This window comes from Protopterus annectens, chromosome 2.part0, assembly GCF_019279795.1.
Source record: "Protopterus annectens isolate FY-2018-M chromosome 2.part0, PAN1.0, whole genome shotgun sequence".
Classification (NCBI taxonomy): domain Eukaryota; kingdom Metazoa; phylum Chordata; order Ceratodontiformes; family Protopteridae; genus Protopterus; species Protopterus annectens.
Window position 1 is genome coordinate 1,553,040,757 of NC_056728.1, and position 20,714 is coordinate 1,553,061,470.

The window sequence follows — 20,714 nt, forward strand, 5'->3', positions numbered from 1 at the left end:
AGCGGGAGGGGTAATGACTAATACTGAGCTGGGCTAGCACCCTGGTCAAGAAGAAGTCATAGAAACAATCAAAAAAAGATAGTGAAAAACTAGCTTGAGAGACAAGGATTTAAAGTTTTTAAAGGTAAAGTCACCAGAAATAAAATAAAAAGAAATAAAATGTGATCAGAAGTAAGCTTACAAAAGGACACTGGCCTCAAGCTACACAAGTAGATTTACTTGAAGCAAACCCAGTGCTGTATGTTTAAAATAAGCTACAATAGAGAGGGGCTTGGAGGGGTATTACTAGCAGCTAAAAGCAGGGCAAAAAATAAAAAAAACATTAATATGTAAGAGTCTGAAGACAGTAAAATGGGGCAGGTGCACTAGGAAAAGCAGTTATGAGTGAGGCTAGAAATGAATTCAGGGAAGGGTAAAGTACAATACAGGAGAATATATACAGAAACAGTATGAGGATAGTGGGTAACCAAAGAGAAAAGATAGGAGCTGCTGGTGTCTGCTTTTCATGGCAACTAGCAAAGAAAACACTGTAAATTCTTGTTGTGCTTATAAAGTCTAGCATTAATTAAAAGATTAGCTTATGTAGTAGTTATTTACTGGGACACATACTTCAGTGGTATTATTTTAAGCTTAAAATAGTGGCTTCAGGACCAATAGTTAGAGTTGCAGGGTATCTGTTAAGGTCCTCAAACCTGTGTTGCCTGTACTGTGGCCAGGAGAAAACCACAGGAAAATACCCACTAGGTCTATAAAAACAGACAGGAGGGAGATAAGTTATGAGCAAGTAATTCAGGAAAAGATCGAGAGACAAAAATACCAAGGGTAGAGAGAAAAAAAGTAATACAGGTAGGCAGAGGAAGTATACCTAGCATTGACTTCCATTGTATGAGTGTCTTACACACAAAGCTAGCTAAGAACACAGCAGTGTTTACACCTATGCATAAAGTAATGCAGACCAACAGAAGTTAACAACAGCACAGTGTAGAGCTACACAAGACAATAATTCAAAAAGCAGGAAAACAAAAATTCAGGATACTGAGGACTAGAACAACTGGTAGACTTGCAGGAAATAGTTCTTCATTTTACTTTAGTACTACACCAAGAAATTACAGTGAAAATGCGACATATTCATCTAAATGTGAAGTTAAGGTGCTGGTGCTCATTGCAACAAAAAACTTATTTGGTAAATATTCACATTTACAGTTATCTTTCGTTAAAAACAAGAAATAAGATGAGTTCAATTCAAACGCTAAGCTACCCATGATCATAAGGTGCTAGAGCTCCTTGCGACAGTGGAAATAGACTTTAATTATGCACAAAACTAGAGTTGTGAGAAAAAGTACACCAGAGACTGCATATGCAAGCAATATTCATCTCAATATAATCACAAAATACTATATGACCTAAAGCAGGTACAGCAACAGAATAATCTCAAATATTGTATAATTTAAAGGAGTAAAGGCAACAGAAAAGACATCACAAAACAGTTAATGCCAAATAATCAAAATTTTACCTTACACAGAGCAGCAGATGCTCAGCAACATGAAGGGGAAAGAAGATTTCAAAATGGCTCCTCCTGTTGTGAGGCACTTATGAAGACTAGGAAGAGGACGTGAGGTGAGAGGGAGGGGTAATGACTAATAATGTGCTGTGCTAGCATCCTGGTCAAGATGATGTCATAGAAACAATCAGAAAAAGATAGTGAAAAACTAGCTTGACAAACAAGGATGTAAAGTTTCTAAAGGTATAGTCACCAGAAATAAAATAAAAAGAAATAAAGTATGAGCAGAAATAAGCTTACAAAATGACACTGGCCTCAAGCTACACAAGTAGATTTACTTGAAGCAAACTACACAAGTAGATTTACTTGAAGCAAACCCAGTGCTGTATGGTTAAAATAAGCTACAATAGAGTGGGGCTTTGGAGGTGGAGAGAAAGGTATTACCAGCAGCTAAAAGCAATGACAAATAAAACGTTTATATGTAAGAGTCTGAAGACAGTAAAATAGGGCAGGTGCACTAGGCATGGCTGTTATGAGTGAGGGTGGAAATCAATTCAGGGAAGGGTAAAGTACAGAACAGAAGAATATACACAGAAACAGTATGAGGATAGTGGGTAACCAAAAAGAGAAGGGATAGTAGCTGCAGGCTTCTGCTTTTTGTGGAGACTAGCAAAAAAAACAGTGTAAATTCTTGTTCTGCTTATAAAGTCTACATTAATTAAAAGATTAACTTATGTAGCAATTATTTACTGGGACACATGCTTCAGTGTTATTATTTTAAGCTTAAAATTGTGGATTCAGGACCGATAGTTAGAGTTGCAGGGTATCTGTTAAGGTCCTCGAACCTGTGTTGCCTGTACTGTGGCCAGGAGAAAACCGCATGGAGAAATCCACTAGTGTTATAAAAACAGTGAGGAGGGAGATTAGTTATAAGCAAGTAATTCAGAAATAGAGTGAGAGACAAAAATACCATGGCTAGAGAGAAAAAAATTAATATAGGTAGGCAAAGGCAGTATACCTATCATTCATTTCCATTGTATGAGTGTCTTACTAAGAACACAGCAGTGTTTACACCTATGAATAAAGTAATGCAGAACAATAGTAGTTAACAACAGCACAATGTAGACGTACACAAGGTAATAATTCACAAAGCAGGAAAACAGAAATTCAGGATACTGAGGACAAGAACAATTGGTACACTTTCAGGCAGTAGTTCTTCCTTTTACTTTAGAACTACACCAAGAAATGACAGTGAAAATACTACAGATACATCTAAATGTGAAGTTAAGGTGCTGGTGCTCCTTGCAACAAGAAACTTGGTAAATATTCACATTTACACTATTCTTTCATTAAAAAAAACATTAAATAAGATCAGTACAATTCAAACGCTTAGCAACCCATGATCATAAGGTGCAGGAACTGCTTGGGACAGGGAAAATAGACTTTAATTATTTACAAAACTAGAGAAACAAGAGTTGTGAGAAAAAGTACACCAGAGACTGCATATACAAGCAATGTTCATATCAATATAATCACAAAATACTATATGACCTAAAGCAGATAAAGCAACAGAATAATCACCAAATATTGTATGATTTAAAGCAGTTAAGGCAACAGAAAAGACATCACAAAACAGTTAATGCCAAATAATCAAATTTTACCTTACACAGAGCAGCAGATGCTCAGCAGCATGAAAGGGAAAGAAGGTTTCAAAATGGCTCCTGCTGTTGTGATGCTCCTATGAAGACTAAGAAGAGGCTGTGAGGTGAGGGGGAGGGGTAATGACTAATACTGAGCTTGGCTAGCACCCTGGTCAAGATGAAGTCATAGAAACAATCAGAAAAAGATAGTGAAAAACTAGCTTGAGAGACTAGGATTTAAAGTTTCTAAAGATATAGTCACCAGAAATAAAATAAAAAAAAATAAAAAATGAGCAGAAGTAAGCTTACAAAAGGAGATTGGCCTCAAGCTACACAAGTAGATTTACTTGAAGCAAGCCCAGTGTTGTATGGTTAATATAAGCTACAATAGAGAGGGTCTTTATAGGGGGAGAGAGGGGTATTACTAGCAGCTAAAAGCAGGGCTTTCACTTGCCCTTGATAGAGATGGTTATGGGTTCTACTCCCACAATATGTAGATGGATTACTGTACTATGCTGTACCTTTACTGAGAATGTCCTCTTTTGCAGAGATACCTAGTAACTATGAACCTGTTATCAGTTTGATGTCCATTCCCTATTGCAATATTACTACTTTATCATTTTTTAATGTAACATAGGTAATTTATTCAAGGGTAACAGGCACTTTATTTGTAGATGAAACAATGAAATATTAAGTTGTTTGCTAGCTGCAACTTCTTCATTAGTTACAGATCTTGCAGATCTCTTTAATGTGGAATTATTTAGATGACTTTTACTTCTGCGGGAATTGTGCATATTTAGTGATACAGGTGGATTGTAGATGTTTGAGTAGACTTTTATGATGGAAATGCTTTGAATTGGGCAGTTATGTCATTATTGTTTCATGCATTTTGTTTCATTGCTTACTGGAAAAAATGTTCAAAACAATAAATTTAAAATGCGCTCTAACAAGTGTGCTGTATTATACAAGGAATTTAATTTAATACAATCAGGAAAGTGTATCATAGAACATGTAAGTTTCATCTGCAAGTGGCCTATGATTACAAAACAGTCCAAAGGTAATCTTTATCCGCCACTGGCCAAATGCATTTTCTCTGAATGTGGGTTTCAATGCTGTTTTAATGAAAGTGAGTTTCAATGGTAGAGAAGTTTTAATGCTATGTCTATTTTCATTCTGAGAATATATGCCTTTGTTTAACAGATGTCTATTAGTGTTTGTGCTATAAAATATAAAATAAAAGTTGTAAATGAAATCCAATTTATCCAGATAATCATAGTAGAAGTAAAGCAGTATGCATATTATATTATTTATGGTAAATGGGGCAAAATAACCAAGTAATGGGACATTGGAATGGCTGTAGGGGGGGGACTGTGTATGGGGGCCCCATTCGACCATGATTTTGTGAGGGAGGGAAGGGCAGCAAACTCAGACAGCCCCAGATGGCACAAACTCAAGCTATGTCACTAATCAGTAGGCCATGGAGAATAATGTTTGGAGGTCCTAGCAATCTGTAATATTCTTTTGCTAAGATTAGAATATTGTCTACCATTAAATGCCCTACTTTTAAATACCCTACTTTTACACAAAACCCACATACAGCAAGTCACCAAAAACAAAATCCTAAGGTTCATCATCTCCCCCCCCCCAGTAAACATCATTGCTACACATTTCAAAAGAAAAAAAAAATACTACATGGTCTGGGCTGGCTGTGGCTATATTTTGGCTGTCTGTTGTTCAATTTGCCGTTAAAAGTTGGCACCCCACAATTCCATCAAAGCAAGTGGGGTTGCATAATTGTGTATGCACATTTTATATTAATCAGCATACAGATTTGTGCCTATTTTTCATGGGCCTTTGTCCAGATTTTTGATGTTTCCAGGTTGAGAGGTATGAATATAGCACACTTGTTTAGAGCGCATTTCAAATTTATTGTTTTGAACATTTTTACAGTAAGCAATGAAACAAAATGCATGAATTAATAATGACAACACTGCCCAATTCAGGACATTTCCATCATAAAAGTCTATTCAAACTTCAACAATCCACCAGTATCAGTAAATATGAGGCTTCCGTTCTCATCACAGCACTACTTCAGCCCTCCTAGCCTTTACTAACACCATAAACCATAATTGCAACAATAATTATATATCCTCAGCCCTCTTTTTGGAAATTTCCAAGGCATTCGATATGGTTGATCACCAACTTTTAATCCACACCCTGCAAACATTCTGTCTAGATACTGGAGCCCTCCAATGGTTTCAGTCCTACCTGAATAGTCGACAGCAGGCTGTCCTCTGGCAGAACAAACTCTCTAACCTTCTACCTAACACCCTCGGAGTACCACAAGGCTCTATACTAGGGCCCTTGCTGTTCTCCATCTTCATTAACGACCTTTATACTGTCATCCCAAAAGTCAGCTGTATCGAATATGCTGATGACTCTACTCTGATTTGCTCAGCCACATCTCCAGTAGAGTTATGGTCAGCTACCCAGACCACTTTTAATACAATAGAAAACTGGCTTAATGAACATTGTCTGATCTTAAATCCCAAAAAAACTAAAATGCTGTTATTTTCACCAACACGTAGGTCTACTGCTTTCACCTTTACCATAAAATCAAATGATGGCACAATAATCTCCCCTGACCCATCTACAAAACTATTAGGTGTCATCATAGACAATAATCTAAAATTTGACCTACATGTTAACCAAACTATCAAAACCATCAATAAAAAACTAGGGTCACTTTACAGAATAAAAGCCTTCCTAACCCCTCCAGCTAAAATTGCCATAGCTCGCTCTCACCTTCTTTCAACCCTTCTGTATGCATCCCCTCTACTCTTGAATTTGAACAAGACTGTCCTTAACAAACTCTCAATTTGCTACAACCACATTGCCAGGTTTGCCACTGACCTGCCTTTTAGGACACATCATTGCATCAGTCTAAATCAGCTTGGTTGGCTTGAACTACCCAGCCTAATTCAGTATAACCAACTGATTATGGCCTATAAAATCCTCTATAATCCAGACAATACTCCTGCACTTAAAAATATTATCACCCCTTATAACAATCCTAGACCGCTTTGATCCTCTAACAAACTACTAATTCAGACTAGCAAAATTAATAACACAGCTGGTGATTCTCTCTTTGCAAACTCTGTAAGTAGATCCTGGAACTCTCTTCCAGCTGATATTACCTTACTTTCCACCTTAGGTCAATTTAAAACTAGACTCAAACAACATTTGTCACTTAACTGGCTATGTAAATGTATCAAGCCTGGCTAACTCTCTCTAGAATGTGTAAAAATCTGTTAACCAGTTTACACTTTAATTTAATTTAATCCTGACTTGTGCTCAGGATTAACTGTAACCTGTGGAACTTGTTTAACTTGCTTACTTATGTAATCTCTGTAAATAGTCTGTTTGTAATATGTAATGCTGGTATTATGTAATGCTGTATCTGCTTACCCTTGGAGCTTTTCTCCCCGGGCCTCCGCTGAAAATGGACATGCATCCAGTCGGACTATCCCGGTCAACAAATGTAAAATAAATAAAATAATAAAATAAATAAAAATATGCACAATCTTTGCAGAAGTAAAAGTCATCTAAATAATTCCACATTAAAGAGATCTGCAAGATCGGTGACTAACGAAGAGGTTGCAGCTTGCAAACAACTTAATATTTCATTGTTTCATCTACAAATAAAGTGCCTGTTGCCCTTGAATAAATTGCCTATGTTACATTCAAAAATGATAAGATAAGATAGTAATATTACAATAGGGAATGGACGGCAAACTGATAACAGGTTCATAGTTACTAAGTATCTCTGCCTAAGAGGACATTCTCAGTAAAAGCGCAACACAGTATAGTAATCCATCTACATACTGTTGGAGTAAAATCCAGAGCTTTTTGCATCAAGAACAAGTATTCTACCTGTTGTACTACTAACACAAACAGACATGGCTTTAGCAGTGCTGCTTATGCTACATCGGTTTGTGTTGTTATTGGCACAAAAGGTAGAATACTTGCTTTTGATGCAGAAGGCTGTGGGTTTTACTCCGTCTGTGGGAGTAGAACCCACAGCCTTCTGCATCAAAATACAAGCATTCTACCTACTGTGCTACTAACACCACAAGCAGACTTGGCATAAGCAGCACCAACCCCCCCCCCCCGAAGAACTATGCAGCACAAGAAATCTGGAAAAAGCCAAAATGCATTGGGGGATAAAAGCCCAAAACCAGGGACACATTTTAAACATTGCTTGTATAATCTTAGGAAAGTTGCTAGAATAAAATATTTTGTGTTACCATGCGTTTCTTGAAAGACAGGAAGACTGAAACTTAAATGGCTATCATTATTTAGCGAATTCAGTTCAACTTCAGTTCTCACTGATATGCTACAAAACCACAAATTTTAAGAGGAACAGACCAAAAGTATGAGCCAAACATTCCGTAAACTTTGGACAGTTGCAAGCTATGATTAACTCCTTGAATCACAATGGTATGGGTGGAGAGTTTAAGCTTTTGCTCCTTGTACCTAAGGTAAAGGGTTTGAGTCTGAGTATCTCTAACCAGCAGTTGTAACTAACTGGGCCACACACACACACACACACACACACACACACACACACACACACACACACACACACACCACCCTACTCGCTGTAAAATATGAAAAGCTGAACTATAGTTCTAAGACACACCATATAAGTACTGGATTGAGCTGACTGACCAGTAACTGTCCACAGAATCTGACAAGGGAAATGCAATAGTTCTAACACAGTACTGCAAATGAAAATGAAAAGCATAAACACAGAGCAACCTGGCTGTAATAAATGAAAAGCATACACACAGAGCAAATAATATAAGTACTGGCTATAAATTAGAATCTGACAGCTAACATAAGGGAAATGCTAGCTGGCTGGCTGTAACAAATGCAACCCATAAATGATGACTGCTGTTAAGCTGACCAGTAATTGTCCACAGAATGCTGCCACACACTGCAAGCAAAGCAAACTGCTAGTAAGTGTTAACCTTTGTCTGCTATTAAGTGAAACGAGCTTCACAATAACCTTTGTCTTGCTGAGCAGCAACCAATGCTGGTTTAAGGGGAATTTCTCAATAACGAGCTTCACAATAACCTTTGTCTTGCCGAGCAGTAACCAATGCTGGTTTAAGGGGAATTTTTCAATAACAAGTTGGCCGTGCGCTGCACTTCTCAATAACAAATGCAAGCTGATAGCATTCCCACAAAATAAAAAAGTGTTAATGTTTGTCTGCCATTAAGTGAAACGAGCACTGCAGTTCACAATAATGTCCTGCCGAGCAGTAACCAATGCTGGCTGGTTTAAGGGGAATTTCTTAATAACAAGTTGGGCGTGTGCTGCATTTCTCAGTAATAATAACCTGAGCAGTAACCTTTGCTTTGCCTTGCAGAGCAGTAACCAACCAGTAATTGTCCATGGAATGCCAATGCCACACACACAAGTTGGCTGACAATTGTATCTAAAATAAGGGAAATGCAAGCAAACTGCCGTTAAGTGAAACATGCAAAGCATATTCTGCTTCTAAGCACCGTTAAAGTAATGCTTCTAAGCGCCATTAAAAGACAGCACTTCTCAATAGCAAGTTGGTGGCTGTTAACCACCTTTGTCTTACCTGGAGCCAAGCAGTAAACGATGCTGCACGTGATGACATGAGCTGAAAAACAAAAAAAATTAAATAAAAGCCCGGAAATTCAGAAATTAAGGGGTGCCACTCGGGAATTGTTGCACCCCATTATTTGGACTTAAAACCAGTAAAAACCAATAAAGTCAGTATGGTTGAGAGGTATGGAGGTGGTTCTTCTGCCAAACCACCATTAACCAAATCAGAGGAGTTCTTGTTCACTGTCAGAGATCCAGATAGCTCAGTGGCTGGGTTACAAAGAATCCTCGACATTGGTGCTGATGTGGACAACTGACCCACAGTGTCTTAAGCAGACCTTACAGGTATGCAAAATGTAGGTGTCATTGTTATAGCTTCATATGCCTAGATTGCACAGGAAAACTGATGTCTGTCAAATGCTGCAGCCTTTACGTAACCATGTAATGGCTGTGTTTTGATAGCATCAGGCAGAGACAACCCCCAGAGACAAAATTGTTACCTGTAATGATGACAAGGTAAGCATGGAGCCTGTAAAGAAAAAAAAAAAAATATATATATATATATATATATATATATATATATATATATATATATATATATATATATATATAACTAATTGCTTTCATATTGAAATATGTACATTATTTGTGCAGAGCATTTTCTGAGGTGTACTGTTATGTCAGTAATATCTCCTATATCAGATTTTTAAAGTATACAATTACGTATTACAATCAATATTATGCATCAAGCATTTCAATTGACTACTGTTTATAAAACATGGAACAGGTCAATTATACCCTCATTTGTACAACTATACCAAGAAAGAACACTGTAGTACCTAATGCTTCTACTGCTTTACTTACACTACTAAATGAAATACAAAGGGGTTCTACAATAATATAAGCAATCTTTCACAAATGAGTTGGAGGAATAAATCAAAAACTTCAGTTCACAACTGTGCCATGTGTGTGTCGTGGAAACTGTCTAGGTTAACTGCACAGACAATGTAGATGATTCCTTTGTGCATTACAGACAACCTGACAGTTTATACAGTGGTAACACTTTCTGTTGATGCATCTCATTCCCTAGTCCCCAGGTGGAGCTTTTATTTGTGTGTGTGTGTGTGTGTGTGTGTGTGTGTGTGTGTGTGTGTGTGTGTGTGTGTGTGTGTGTGTGTGTGTGTGTGTGTGTGTGTGTGTGTGTGTGTGTGTGTGTGTGCATGCAGTCTATGCTCTCAACACTACAGGGAATTGTGCTACTGCATAGAATGCTGCATTTGTCTTGCTCTCTCCTGTAGACTCTGTGAGAAACAGATGTGATCCCTTGCATGTAGTAGCATTGCATTTAAAAACTGATGTAATATTCTTAAAGCTGATGCCTGTCACACCCCTAATATATCCCCTGTGGGTCTCTGGAATGTACCAGTCGCTAATATACATAATTCTAAACATACATTTGTTTCCACTGGTTAGGGTTCTCCATTATTTCTCTAGGGCTTGAAGTGGGGGCAGCAGAGAATGCATATTTCCCACACTGTTTCTCTATCCACCCTGTATCTGTCAGAAATTTCTGTGTGATGCAGTCCATGATAAGGCAAATGGGGTCTAAACACCCTTCTTTTACTTACCTGAGGGCTGGCAGCAGCCAGCAGCTATCTGATTTAAAGCCTGTTGAACAAAAAGCATAGTAATAGCAGAAGCAACCCCTACCATGTTTTTTTTTTCTAACTATAACTGTGCTGTATTCTAAAGAATATTGGAGCAAAAGCTTACACTGAGAGGGGAATTTAATAAAGTCGACATGGACTTATTTGCTGTGTAGGCACAGTGGCACAATGCTTACACAGAAGTAAGCAGATGTGCGATCCAGTAAAGGGAACCAAGGGGCGAACACGGAAGTGTCCGTGGCATGCAAATCACCTCATAAGCAGGTAAAATGCATGCAAATGAAGCACATAGAGTGATCCAGCAAGCAGATAGCAGTCATGCAGACCCTGTGTTGGTATCCATAATGTACATGGAAAAATTCTGTGTACAGGAAGGAAAACTGACAGCAGGGGCTGTAAAATTGGAATTACAGTGGCAGAAATAGTATAGAGGAGACAGATACATGCAAGACTAACTACTGTGTGGCCAAGACCGTATGGAAAATAATAGAAAATATTTTTTAATACTCTGGGTATGTTTGCGTGATGTGTCACAGTGTGTAAACATGTTGTTATTGAAAAAAAATAAAAAATATTGTAAAAAAATAGAATTTGTGAGTATGTAGCAGTAATGTATAAGAGGACCGTGTGTAGAGTATGTACAATGTAGGACTGCTGTGGTTGCTAATGAGGCAGGGCCTGAATCTGTGTAGTACCAGGTACTGTGCACGGATCTGTATCCAAATGAGCTGGGGTCACTGAATAGCACAAATGGGTATCTGTCTCCAAAGATCTCATCCACCTAGGCCCAGTACCATGTTGATGTCCACATAAGATGTAGCTGACATCAAAAGGGGGTTAGTTCACAAACTTTTAAGCTCATTGGAAGTAAGTGGCACCTGTTTGCATGGCATACTTCTCTGCTCAGCATGGGGGTGTGTATGGTGACTGCTAAGCCTTGATACCTGAGGGGCGCATGTTTCAGTGGGTTTGAGCATATTTGAATGTGTTTGAATGGCACACAGTTGTGCTGAGAGTGACCTGCCATGGGGGTGTGTCTACTGACTGCTCAGTTTAGTTTATCATTGTTGAGCAGGTTTGTGGGGTGTGCCACATTGCTCAGCAAGCAAGGCTGTCAAACAAAAAGTGTCTGAGAAAGATATTAATGACTAGTGATCCCTGTTTCACTTAAACTAGGGCCATTAAACCCATTAATGATGTACTTCGCAGGTGGAGTGCATTATAGCTAGACAATTGTGCAGAATACACCCTACAAACTGATTTTCCCCCATACTCTGCACAATTGTTGTATAGACTTGGGAATTTTAACCTACAGAATGCTAGGGGCTGCTGCAGTTCTGCTACATATGTATGTGCTAGATGCTTTGGTCAATACAGTTGCTGCTGGTGCTGACAATAGGCCTAGACTGAGATGGAGAAGAGCTTTCAGGCTGAGGGTTACCTGCCAGGAGCTCCATGAGCTGGAGACTGTAGAAGACTACAGGGTAGACAGGGATATAGTACAAAAACTCAGTGAGCTCTGCCAACCTCAACTCAGACCCAGAGCCAACAGAAGGGAACCCATCCAAGTGGAAAAAAGGTATGTGTAGCCCTTGGGATCCTAGCTACTACAGGTGCTTTCTGAAGACCAACTGGGGACATGCTGGGGGTCTCACAGGCATCTGCTTCCAGGATACCCTAACAGTTCCTGGATGCCATGCTAACACATGCCAGTGACCACATTTATCTTCCCCACACCCCTGAGGAGAAGGCCAGCAGTATGTGACTCTTTTACTGTGTAACAAACTACCCTGAGGTACTGGTTGCCATACATTGCACTCATGTACACATCAAGGTAACACCCAGTGAGGATGATAGAGTCTACATCAACCGCAAAGGATATCACTCCATCAACTGCCAGGTCATTTGCAATGCCCAGGGCATTATCATGAATGTGTGTGCTGGCAGCCCTGACAGTTATCATGACTCCCATATCTGGTACACAGCACAGCTGTGCCAGATGTTTGCTGGGGGGACATCCTACATGGCCATTTACTTGGGGATGCTGGCTAAGTACTGGAACCATGGATGATGACACCCATCAGAAATGCGCGCGCACACACACACACACACACACACACACACACACACACACTCACACACAGAAGAATGTCATAATGAGGCACACACACAAACCAGGGACATCATAGAGAATGTGTTTGGGCTGTTGAAGTCAGTATTCTCATGCTTCAATATATCTGAAGGAGCATTACATACTCTCCAGCCACATGTGCACAGATGTTCACAGTATGTGCCATGCTACACAATATGATCCTGCAGAAACAGCTGCAGCAGGATCAGAAAATGGAAGGGATATACAGCCCTCCATCAGTGCCTAGGCCACCACAGCTTCACCTACAGGGGAAATCAGAGGAGGACCCCCTGAGGCTATCCCTGTAGGCAGATGTAGGCATGGCCAATATGCTCTGGTCTTGACCAAGAGACAATGCATAGCACATGCACTGACAAATTAGGGCCCTAGGGATTGACACCATACTCCGACTTGCATACATATCAGTAAAACTGATGTCAGCCAGGCCACACAACCTGTACCTCACCCTAGTCATTCTCCTGTATACCACTTGTAAGGGGTACTATAATATGGTAGCATATTTATGGACCTCATACCTCTGAAACTCTTAGAGCACAAAATCTGGGAAAAGCCATAAATAAAAGTGGGACAAAGGCCCAAAAATATGGGCAGTTTTTAAATATTGCTATTGCAGAGATAGAAAGGTGATATAATAACAGGTTTTGCATTAGCATACATTTTCTGAAGCATATGAATTCTGAAACTCAAAGGTCTGTCATTATTTTCTAACTTCAGTCCTTAATAATTTGCCACTAGTATGCCAGAAAACCACACTTTAATGAAAAACAAGCCAAAAACATGAGGCAAAATTCTGAAAATTCTGCAAAAAATCTGTACGATTGAGAGGTATGATGGACCAGCTGCATGTATGCAAGGGAATATAGTGGGCTATATATAATGTGCTACTGGGCTACTTGCAGAGATCTATATTGGGATACTGTGCTACTTGCACAGATCTAACAGCCACTTGGGACAACAGGTACTCTGTTCACTAGTATGTGCCCCATAATAGCAACTATGCCACATGGCTGGAAACTCCATGACATTAGTCTAGGGAGATGCCAAACAGTGGGGTCACAGGACTGTCACATGACTGTCTATGCCAGCAAACCATGGGCTGGTTGTCTCCCACCTCAAATACATCAGTGTTGCCATATAACTGCGGTAACAGTAAGTCTGCAATAATATACCAGTGGACCAGAAAATTCCCCCATATTGTTGATAGTGTGAGGGAGGAAACCTCTCTGTCTGGCAACCGGTGTTGCTCAGTGGGCAAGGAACAGTAGCATGTGTGATGGTGTTGATGATTTGAATCTAGCAGCATCCAACATCTTTTGCATATGAGTACACATATGATGGTAGTCCCGCAGACTGTCAGACCCCTCAGTCTGTTACTGCAAGACAGCTGGACAAAGCCAGAGTGAATGGGGCACAAAGGGCCATACCTACAGACAGACATTATACATGCCCTGATTAACCTAACATGTGGCTAGTTTAACAGCAGGCTGCAACAGGTCAGATTAGCTTCAGGATGTAATGGCCATCAGTTAAATGTGCCAATAGGTACAACAAGTCAGTGACCAATGTACAGTATAGCATCTGGAAACCACAAATATTATGAGGAAGACAGCAGAGATATGGAGCAAAATGCTGGACATTCTGCAAAAACATGTACAGGGAGAGATATGCAGACTGTCTCCCTGTGTGTGGTGTCTCACGATGTACCCCTGTCACATCATACTTCTCAACCTCTGACAGCAGGAAATCTGTTGAAATAAATTGAATAAAAGTGGGACAAGGCCCACAACTTGGGACAGGTTTTAAATAATTGCTCCAACAAGTGTAGAATGTGGATAGAAGAACAGGTCCTGCATTTGCATGACTCTCCTGCTGTGCATGGAGTCTGAAACTCAAATATCTGTCAGTATTAATTTATTTCAGTCTTGAATGATTTGCCACTAATTTGCCAGAAAACAACAATGTTATGTGAAACGGGCCAAAAATATGCGGCAAGAGTCTGGACAGTCCGTGATGCTCTCTACAGTTCTGAAGTTTGACTCACATATTAAGGTCAGCAAACAGCTGGGGAATGCCTTGGACAATATCAGGTGACTTCTGAACCATGGTAACAGGTGCAGCAGCCAATGGCCTGCAGCACAATAATCTTTGAGTGGAGTATATGTAGGCTGTTGCCTCTACCACCCAAAGACCTGCTATTTGGAAATATGTCTGTACAGGCATACAGCTACGTATACATATCTGTCTCTTCCTATTTCCCTCATGCTTGATTAGTGTTTCTATCAGTATGTCACACACACACACACACACACACACACACATATATATATATATATATATATATATATATATATATATATATATATATATATATAGATAGATATAGATAGATATAGATATATGATAACAAGATGTATATATAGCTATGTAAAGTACATTGATACATAGCCTCCCCACATACTTCTACAGAACACATTTAAATTACTGACACACACAACTACATTTAAGGAGACACCCCTTTAATACACTATTGATATAGATATGGGCGGGGATGTACAAATGTTCTCACATATCCCTGAATGCTGGGGTTAGCTGCACATACACATCACAATAGCTGTCCAATGGCACCAGACCAAGGCTGCAACAGTACACAATCCACTCACCAACAGACCCTTGAGCCTGCGGGATATCACCCTGCAGACAGATATAGGTACACAAGTGGTGCAATGTACCATGGATCCAATGCAGTCCTTGGACAGGCCATAATATCCCTGGCCACATGTCTGCCTATTAAACTGCAAACAGCCACACATGGCCAGAGTGGTAAGTGTGCATACATAGTAGGGATATTACCAGTTATGCCACCCCTAGGACACTAGATACAATAACAGTACCAAGCAGTATCACCCTGCAGGCTACACATGCTGTCTACCACAAGTCCACTTTGTGTACTCCACAAGTGCTGTGTCTGCATCAACAAATACAACAGACATAACCTGTGGTGCATGCGATAGGTACTGTGAGCTGTAGTGTGTAATACTAGTTAGGTCGGGGTTCTATCTCACATCCTCCAACTCTCTCTGTGGGTCTCAATATATCCCCTCACAGCACTGTGGAAATGCCCACATGGCCCATCTCTGTGGAATGGTATGCATTTTATGGCCCTGTAAATGGCCTCTAAATTACCTTTTCTGCAAGGCCTACAGATGTTATCCACCTTAGGAGCACTGGGTGAGAGTGTATTATCAGATAAACAGTGTGGTACATAGGATAAGTACTGCGAGCTATAGTGTGTAATACTTGAATGGAAGGGGTTCTAATCCCACAGCATCCACTGTGTGTGTGTGTGTGTGTGTGTGTGTGTGTGTGTGTGTGTGTGTGTGTGTGTGTGTGTGTGTGTGTGTGTGTGTGTGTGTGTGTGTGTGTGCATCTCTGTGTGTGTGTGTGTGTGTGTGTGTGTGTGTGTGTGTGTGTGTGTGTGTGTGTGTGTGTGTGTTTGTGTGTATAAATATATCCCCTGCCAGCACTAGAGACATGTCCATGTGACCCACCCATATGCATTGGTTATGCATTCTATGGCCCTGTGACTAGCTGCTGGCACTAAATTGCCATCCTCTCCATAAGCTTAATTGATGTCCACCACCATCTACAGTTGTATGTGCAGGCTACCCAGGTGACATGTATCAAGGGTAAGTTGAGTGTGTCACAGGGTATGAAACATGATGATGCTGACTGCCCCATTGACCCTGACACAATATTCTGCACATGTGCATTTAGGAAGCCATGCACATATACTGACATACATTGTTGATGTCATATCACTGCTGTGCTGCCTTGTCATCCTGTGCCACTCTATTGCTGTGATGTATCCATAGTTGCACCGCTCAGACCCCTGGGAGAAAAACATGCACAGCTTTATGACACATCTATCATTCTGTAACACTAACCACCAGTGTACTATCAAGCAACAAAGATACACAACATTTGATGTGTAGTCCTGACATATGCCAGCATGCAGTGCCTGTTATGGCCCACAGCAACTGCCATGGCATAACACCACTGCATAGTCACCCTGTGCATCAGACTCATGTATGCAGGTCTCTACATTGATAGCATGGATGGAAGGGATGTGCCACAGGTATCATCACATGAACAGGATGTGGTGTGGGGGTGCCGGAGGCCTAGGCTGTGCTAAACAGTTGACAGCATGTGTTTGAGTCAGGAAGGGGTGCTGGAGACATAGGCCATGGAGAGATGCTGTGTGTGTCTGTAGGTGACCTGCATGTGACGCTGGTGTTGTAGTGTGTGTGTGTGTGTGTGTACACAGTCAAGCACAGTGCTAGCCCTACACATGCATATGGTGGACAGCTGTGGACCCTACATGGTAGAGTGGACACTTCACCATCTCCGGTCACGAGCACAGGAACTGCCTTCTCCATGACTACCAAGGGCAGCACCATGCTCAAGGTCAGATGCTGCGCTAGTATCTGATTGCTGGGCCTGTGTCCCCTACGGGATCACCCAGGATCACATGTCCATTTCCTGCCACATCATGGTGTGGACAATACACCTCCCTCTGTAGCACTGGAAATGCTGCCACTACAGGAATGTGAGTGTGCATGGCCACGTGGACTCCCAGCAAATGGTGTTGCTGGCCTACGTCCATGTATCCGATGCAGAATTCCAACCACATGTTCCAGCACAGACAACATGAGCTCAAAGACAGACACTGTCTGAGCCCACTGTCTGTCCACTATATCAGTGAAACATTCCATGGCATGACCAATGCAGTGGAGGCAGTCACGGATGTCAGACTGTGCTGCATCCATAACCCTAAGCATCGGTCTGTTGCATTCAGCTTATGTTTGTGCCTCCATGACAGCCCAAAACATGCGGCAAGTGACCCACGATGTGACACCTGCAACAGGAAGTGGATGGGCAGCAGTCCTCCTTCGAGCACCCCCTGTCAATCTGCCTGTGTGGGACCTTGCCAGCTCTCTGGCTATGGCCAGTGTCTGCACTCACTGATGCCATAGTTCTCACACTGTCCTGTACTATGTCGCTACGCTCTGACTGTCCAATATCTGTGGCCACTGGTGGCTGGATATGTGTGGGCATACTGACTGTGTGTGGGGAAAATGGGGTCAGAAGAGAGAGGTCAACCTCTGGGACAGAATCAGCCACCAATAACCCCTCACTATAGCCACCATCATCATCAGAGTCTGATGAGACACTGACAACAGGTTGTGAGGGGAACAGACTCCAATTCCTCCTGTTCACCTGTGAGAAGCAAGACAAAAGCAGTACATTACCACCTGCACTATTATGCATGATAATCCACACAGACTCAAACAGATGCGGATCCACAACTGCATTACATGTCCCACATCTTCTCATCTCTGATCCCATGCACAACATACACACTCACAACAACATATACAGACAACCCAGGCCCTGTATAACATGAACGTCACCTACATCTGGGTAATATTGCCAGTTCAATACACCTGTGAGGTATGCAGTATGACAGTGTATGTGACAGAACTACTCATAAAACCCAGTACACCTGTCTTGATAATGACATGTAGTAACACTGCCTCAGCTATGTACCTTCTTCCTTTTGTGTTCAAATGGGTATCTTGGAGTAATGACCTCATGTATAGCAGGCTGTGTAGTTGCTTATAACTATAAGTACACACATCTTAATGTGTGCACTTAGGGTTATAAGTGCACACATCTTAATGTTTGTACAAATACACACCTGTTATTCCCTAGGGTATGCACTGTAGTTAACTGCTCAGAAAAGGAACATACAATTATTCTACTCTAGCTAAGCACAACAATTTTGCAAGAGGCAAAATGACATCCCTTACCATTCATAGGGTATATTTGATCTGTCCAAACAGGACCACTAACTCTGGCCACACCTGACATACCTGTGAAAAGGTGTGGGAGAGATATTGTCAGCAACACCAAATGTTGCAGTATTACAAGGTAATATGTACATATATCCACATGTACAGTAGCTAATGTGATAGTGGCTATATTAGTGACATTCTGAGTATTTGTGCACAACTGTCGGTAAAAGCTACATCCCCTCCAATGCAAATAGACCTGACACCCATGTACTTGTCTGTAGTGCCTGCTACAATGACTGCTAATGTATTATACTGGTGACCACAGTCAGCTTACCTGGATGCTCCTCTGATGTGGATGCTGTGGCACCCACCTCCAAGATATATGGCATGATGGTTGGCTGAGAGCTGTGGGTTGATCCTAGGTTCACCAGGAATTCCTCTAGGGCTGAGAGTGGTTGTTCTGTTGCAGGCCATACCTCTCAACCTGAAAACATCAAAAATCTGGACAAAGGCCCATGAAAGACAGGTACAAATCTGTACACTGATTAACATAAAAATTGCATACATAATTATGTAACCCCACCAACTCCAATGAAATTGTAGGATACTGGCCTTTAAATGCAAACTAAAGAACAGACATCAACACCTGTTGCCCCTGTCAATGAGGGTCACAGGTGATATCCTTGGGACAAATTTATCTGTTAGGAACTCTGTTTCTAAATACTACTAACGTACAAAGTTATAACGTACAAAGTTATAACGTTAGAAATTAAAAAGTCTCTGAAATGTTTCTGTCAGTTTGCTCTTTAAGTGAGTGGAGAAATTATCCCTCCCTTCCCACACACACACACACACACACACACACACACACACACACACACACACACACACACACACACACAAACACATACACACATTAGTGGAGGGGACAAAGGCTCAAAAAAGGGACTTGTTTAATATTGATCTTACAAACATAGAAAATAGACTAACAGTTTTTGCATTAGCATGCATTTACTGAAGGACAAAATCTGAAACTCAAATGTCTGACATTATTTAATGACTTCAATATTCAAATGATTTGACAGAAATCCACAAATTTTATGAGGAGAAGACCAGCAAATTAGAGGCAAAAATCTGAACAGTTGCAAAGTATGCAAACAAGGTAGCATAAGTCCTTTGGAACATTTCCTGATGCTAAGCACCGATTTCATTTTACTACCCCCATGCGCACGCACACATACACACACAAAGTAAACTAAAAGTTTGCTGCAGAAGTATGCATTCTGCTGTGGAAATTAAGTAAACAGAAAAAACAATAATAGTTTGAATTTCTGCTCTCTGGGTGTTGGGTTAAAATGTTAGCATTTATTTCAGCAAGGTCTCTTATTTTATTAGCAGGAATGTACTAAACATATTTTTATTAGTTTTGATTACTGTACAAGAAAAAGGCCCTCATCAAGGCTTGGTTTTATTAATTTTCTGTTCTAAATTGAATCCAGCACTAGTTTTTAGTAACCACTGGCTAGCTGCATCATACATTTAAATTCAGCAGTGTTTCTGCAACTTCTTTAACTCCTGATTCTTTACTAGTCTGAAACCAACACACTAATTAGTTTTGTTAATGCTATAAATGTCAAATGTATTTTCTCCTTCTCTGCTCAATGATTTTCAACATGCCCCTCTGAGACTGTAGATTACAAAGTACACTAGAAAAAAATGATGGCAGACAACCAAAACAGTATGCGGAGGGATTGCAAACTCAAGCACAAATAAGAAAAGAGCAGGTATCGTTTTACTTGCACGAGTCGATTTTGGGAAAAGAATACATAAAACTCGGGTCAGGAATGAAAAAAAGTCTTGACATTTGATAAGGACTGTCCTTTCAATGAAAGGTCCAATTAGTCAAAGCCATTTGGTAACACCCATTTTAGTCCAGAAATGAAAAAAAAAACCTCGAGTTGAAAATGAAGCACAAGTTCTAATTTATATTTCAGTAATTCATGCCATCCATGGATCACTCATGATATGCATTTTATAGATGCCCAAACTTGAATGTCAGACAGAGCACATCATATCATGCCTACTATTTTCACCTAGTTCACATCAAGTTATAGACACTAAGGCATATTTTTTGCAGAGGCAGTTAAGATTATAGCTGGAAATAAATGCAGGAAAATCGGCATGAGCGCAACAAGTGAAATACACAATTCATAATAAGTTTGTATTTTCTTTATGTATTTATTTTATTTTACCTG